The sequence below is a fragment of the Ursus maritimus genome, unplaced genomic scaffold (genome assembly GCF_017311325.1).
Source record: "Ursus maritimus isolate PB19 unplaced genomic scaffold, ASM1731132v1 scaffold_22, whole genome shotgun sequence".
Taxonomy (NCBI): Eukaryota; Metazoa; Chordata; class Mammalia; order Carnivora; family Ursidae; genus Ursus; species Ursus maritimus.
The window spans coordinates 36,595,453-36,601,452 of record NW_024424675.1 but is presented as its reverse complement, the minus strand read 5'-3'; positions in this window follow the sequence as shown (position 1 = coordinate 36,601,452).

Below are 6,000 nucleotides of genomic sequence, written 5' to 3'. Positions count from 1 at the left end.
CATGAGATCGATTAAAGGGTAGTGGCTTAAGAACAATTTTTTTAAAGATTCTATTTATTTGAGAGATGGAGAGAGAGGGTGAGAGAGAGAAAGAGAAGCCCTCCTGCAGAGGGAGAAGCAGACTCCCTGCCAAGCAGGGAGCCCTACTCAGGATTCGATCCCAGGACCCCAGGATTACAACCCAACGCAAAGGCAGACGCCCAACTGACTGAGCCACACAGGCGCCCAAGAATAATTTTTTAAAACAAAGCAAAAATTAAGATACTGATTGATTTTACTAACTGCAATAATCTGTACTTAATACTTTCATAAAATAAAGACTCATTCTCCAGTGCGGGGGTTAGCGAACTACACCACGGGCCAAATCTGGCCCACAACCTGTCTTTGAAAATAAACTTTAATTGGAATACAACCACATTAGCTGTTGTACAATAGCAGAATTAAGTGGTTGTGGCAGAGCCTGCGAAACAAAAAACATCTGGCCCTTTACAAAAGAAGTTTGCTTTTCTGTGCTTTAGTGGGAGAAGAAACACCCTGAAGATTTTTTGTTCTTTAATATTTGGATTTGGGGGATATTTAAAAATTTTCTCACAGTAGACTCAGTAGCATTTATAAAGTTTCATTCATTCATTCACTCAGTCATTCAAAGATCTACATTGTGCCAGGCTCTGATTTAGGCCCTGGGGGGCAAATGTAGAAAAAAGACAGCCCTTACCCCCAAAGAAATGTGTAATCTAGCCAGAACTGTCACATAATTTATAAGAAACAAGCTGTCTGGGACTTTGGCCAAGTTCCTTAATCTTTCTAGATTTCCGTTTTCTCATCTGCAAATGAGGACCATGGTAGTACCAACCTCCAGATGTTTTTGTAAGGATTAAGTAAGTTACTATGTAGAAAGTGCTTAGAACAGTGCCTGACACTGAGTAAGTACTATTTAAGTGCTTCTTTAAATATGTACATACACTCAAACATACATTCTTGTGTACGTATGTACGTGTGAAGCAGTGTGACTACTGCTCTGCCAGAGGAGTCTATAGTTACTTTACATAGGAGAGCCATACACTTGTGATATGTGCATGTTTCTGTATTTATGTTATACTTTAACTCAAAAAAAAAAAAACACAACAGGGGTGCCAGGTGCTCAGTTAGTTAAGCATCCGACTCTTGATTTCAGCTCAGGTCATGATCTCAGGGTCATGCACTGAGTGTGCAGCCTTCTTAAGATTCTCTCCCTCTCCCTCTCCCGCTACCCCTCCCACCTGCTCGAGCATTCTCTCTCTCAAACAAAACAAAACAAAACAAAACAGAAAAACCTCAGCAGGTACAAAACTGTGGGTTAAAATGATGGCCACCTGGGCTAACTGGATTCAGGATTCAAATTATATCATCAGGACTCAATTTCTCGTTGCGTGCATCAGTCTCTTTCCATATGCCAGCTTCATTCCCAGGTTCCACATGTTGATAAAATGGCTGCCATTGCGCCAGTCTCACAACCCTTCATATTTATGTCTAGCATGAAAGAGAAAGTTGGTTTCTCCAAATGCACACATTTAAATATCTGGAAGTTGAGCCTCATTGGCTCTGACCAGTCTGTCCAACCCCAAACCAATCATTATTACCAGAGGAATGCAATGTTCTGACTAAACAGGCCGGCTCACATAACAAGTCTGAAGGTGGAAATGGAGTCAGCAACCCCAGAGAACCACATAGAATGAAAGCAAAAGAAGGAAACTGGAGCCGTTGTGGAAGGTGAATGATTGTTAAGTGGCTAAAAAAGTTCAACAAATGCCTGGTACCTAGACACCATCATCATCATCATCATTTCTTTCTTTTTTTGGGGGGGGGGTTATTTTATTTTATTTATTATTTTTTTTAATGATTTTTATTATATTATGTTAGTCACCATACAGTACATCCCCGGTTTCCGATGTAAGGCTCGATGATTCATTAGTTGCGTATAACACCCAGTGCACCATGCAATACGTGCCCTCCTTACTACCCATCACCAGCCTATCCCATTCCCCCAGCCCCCCATCATCATCAGTTCTGTTAGCATTTATAAAAATGTCTGGCACATAGCTTGGTACTTGATAAATATTTGTTGAATGAGAAAATTACTTCTTGGGGTTCCTGGGTGGCTCAGTTGGTTGAACATCTGAGTCTTCGTCTCCGCTCAGGTCTTGATATCAGGGTCATAAGTTCAAGCCCCTCGTTGGGCTCCCCACTGGGCATGGAGTCTACTTAAAAACAAAACAAAACAACAAAAAAGAAAATTAATTCTATCAGCTAATACTTCCCAGGAGCAACCCTTATGCCTTAGGCCTTCTCGTCCAGGATAGAAAAGACAGCGGCAGAATTTTTAAAAGGGATGTAAATCAGTCTTTGATGGCAAAGACATAGCCCACTATAGACTCAATGCTCTTGGAAGACTTTTGCTGACTCTTTTATACCAGTTCCCCATATCTTTCTCTCTACAGAGGAGTTTCACGGCAGAAGGACAGAGCCTTGGGAAAGGTGAATCATAGCAACTGTGGGTAAGGCAGGAAATCACAAGAACCCTTATTCACTGCTTGCAGGGAGGGTAAATTGGTACACCCATTTTGAAAACCAATTTGGAAATACCTAAGCAGAAGATGTGCAAACCCTATTGCTCAGCAAATCCCCTCTTGTATGTATGTGCTCTGGAGAAACTCTTGCCCGTATGCACAGGATATGTAAAGAAGGGTGGTGTTACAGTTAATATCACTGTATAACAAACCACTCCAAGCTTAGTGTGTAAACAATAACTATTTTATGATGCTCATGGATCTGGAAAGGGCGCAGTGGGGACAGCATGTCTGGGGCTTCAGCTGGGAAGACGGGAAGGTCTAGGGTGACTTCACAGCTAGGAGCGGGAATATCTAAAGATTTGTTCTCTCTCATGTCTGGTGATTAACACTGACTGTTGGCTGGGATCTCCACTGGGACCGTTGACCAGAGCACCTATATGTGGCCACTCCATGTGGCTTCCTCATAGCATGGTGGCCAAAGGTTTCAAAGGTGTGTGTCCCAACCAACAAGTCAGAAGCTGTGTAGTCTCACTTCCACATCTTTTTATTGGCTTATAGGTGATTCACAATTCCACCCAGATTCAAAGAAAGGGGAATGAAAGAAAGTTCTAGAAGAGCATGGGGATGGGAAATATTGCTGAGACCATTTTTGGAAACTACACTCTGCCACAGATGCTCATTGCAGCAGTGTTTTATGGGGCTACCGCCCCTTCTCCAAATCCCTTGGGACCAGATGTGTTTTGAAATTGAAAATCACAGAATTTTGAAAGGTTCTATGGTACCTACACTGAATATTTATATAACACCCCTTGAGAGGGATGGGTCACTCTGTAAACAAAAATCTACATATTTCCTCAGTGGAACATATGAATATTCACAGTGAGATAAAGATTATAGACAGCTTTCTGTCTACTGAGGTCAAGTTTTGTCACTGAAGAAAGATGTTCAGGTCGGGGCAGGTCTTGCTGTCAAATAAATTATGAAAAAGCTTTTAGGTTCAGTTTTTTTTGGATTTTGAATTTTAGCTAACGATTGATGGACCAGTAATAGCAAAAAAGGAAACAACCTGAACGGATATCATTGGGGAGGAAGACTTAAAAAGTGTGGCCTAGTTATATGGTGAAATGCCACATAGCAGTGCAAATGAATGAAGTCAAGCCACCTGCTTCTCTGTGGATGTAGCTTATAAAAATAATGAGAGAAAGCATGTTGCAGAAAAGTATATTTGTGATCAGTTAGGATAAGCCAGGTTGTGCCATAGTAAGAAACAGCCCCTGTATCTCAGAGGCTTAAAACAAAGTTTTATTTCTTGATCATGATGGGGTTGGGGGAGTTTCCTCCTCATTCTGGAACTCAGCTGGTGGGGCATCAGCTCTGCAGAACATCGATGATTATTGGGCCAGAGGGAAAAGAGTGGCAAAGAGTACACTGGCTCTGAAAGCTGCTGGCAGGAAGGGGTCCTTGTCACTTCTGCTCTGAACTTCAGTTGCCTCTGAAAGGGGCTGATGAACCTCTGCCTGGCTGAAGGTTACCAGGGTGAGCCCCCCAGTCAATGCTCAGTCAACAGGCATTCCTGGGGCTGGAAGCTCTCAGCTCCTCGGACACGGAGGGCAGTTACACACATGTCAACGATCTTTATCTGCTCTTGCCTCTGGGAGTTTGAACTGAGATAGTCATTGCTCTATGATGTTATCATGCTGCTGGTGATTAGTGTTCATGGATTAAGCAATGGCTTCCTCAGGGCGGGTTCCTAGAACCTTCTTCAGTAGAGTAGGAGAGGGTAGGAAGGGCATGGTAGCACTTGTGACCTTTTACTTTAGGCTGCGGGTCCTTTATGTGTTCGATTTGTGCAAGCCTGTTAATTGGGTGCGGACAAGCACATAGGAGGTCCAGCTGGTGCTCTCTGGGATTTCTCCAGGGACCTCCCTTTCTTTAGATCACTCCCCTCCTTCAAAACCTTCAAGGGCTCCCTATGGCCCACAGGAAAAAGGATGAGAACAGCAACAGTGACTGAGTACCTACTGTGTACCAGACACTTTATGGATACTATCTCAGATCCTCCTCATAGAAACCCCTGGAAGAAGGAACCAGATGTGGATATGGAGGCTCAGAGAGGTGGAACGACTTGCCCAGATCACAGGGCGAGAACAAGGAAGAGGCAAGACTGGCTGGTCTCCAGATCTTTTTGACCTAGGGGTCCCTGCTGAGCCACAGGGTCAAGCCATCTCCAGCCTTGCCCCTTTTCTTTTCCTTGTCCTTGGGCTGACCGGCTGCTCCGGCCAGGCAGACCTCCTCTCACTGCCCCTTGAGCAAGCCTGTCTCAACTCCCCTTCAAAGACCATCTAGAACCTGACTGGGGTGCAAGGGTCCTGTCCCTATCACCTTGTACCACGGTTACCCACTCTCCTGTCGGTGCTGCCACTGCACTCCGAGAACCTCGTCTTAGGCACCTGTGTAACCGCCATGCCCAGCATTCTCAGTGCACACCTGCTAGTTCTTCATCATTCCTCCAACAATTATTGAGCACCTGCTCGGTGCCAGGAACTGTGCTAGATGCAAGGATACGACAGAAAATGAAACAAAATCCCCGACATCATAGAGCTTATATTCTGATATGGGAGATAGAAAACAAAGAAACACATACATGTATAATATGACAGGGATGAAAAGTACTATGAAGACTAAAAAAAAAAGAAAAAAAGAAAAAAGCCAGGTAAGGGGAGAGAGATTTCAGGGGCGGGGGGGGGGGCGGAGAGAAAGGTATATTAGAGGAAAGATCTCTTAGAGGAAGTACCATCTGAGCAGAGATCGGAATGCAGTGAGCTTGTTTGACTGAGGGGCTGAATAGTGAGTGAAGGATGAATGAATGGAGGCGTGTTTGAGAGTTGGAAACCTAACAGGAGACAAAAGGGTTGAAAAAAAAAACCCAAAACCCCAATCTTCTTCAATACCGTGTTATTTCAGATGGGACAGGAGTAGAGATTGGTCATCAGTACCTAGTCCAGATGTAGGAAGGCTTCTCTGTCTCTACAGCAGAATTCCTTGCCTGCCCGGGCTTGGGTGGGGGTGGACGGTGAGGGAATCCGATTGTAGAGGCCATCTGTTTTGAGACGGCTGCATCTCTACCACCGCCTTCCTAACTGAAGCCCATTTTGTGTCCTCCAGACGGCCCAGACCCTCTTGCTCCCCGCCTCAGCATGGGCAGAAGTGCACAAGTCCTGGAGAAAATTTCACACCCCCCTTGCCCCCCACACGCTGAGGAAGTCAGTCCTAGGAGTGCCATTTTACAGATGGGGAACGACAGAGTGCTGGATTCCAAAAGAGGCATTCAAAGCCGGGTCAGCCTACTCACAAGGACAGAGGCACCTCTTCCCTTGGTTCCAGAGCACTCAGCCTCCTGGCTTTGCCTCCTGCCTCTCCGTGTGTCACACTTTCCTACCACTCTGTGTCC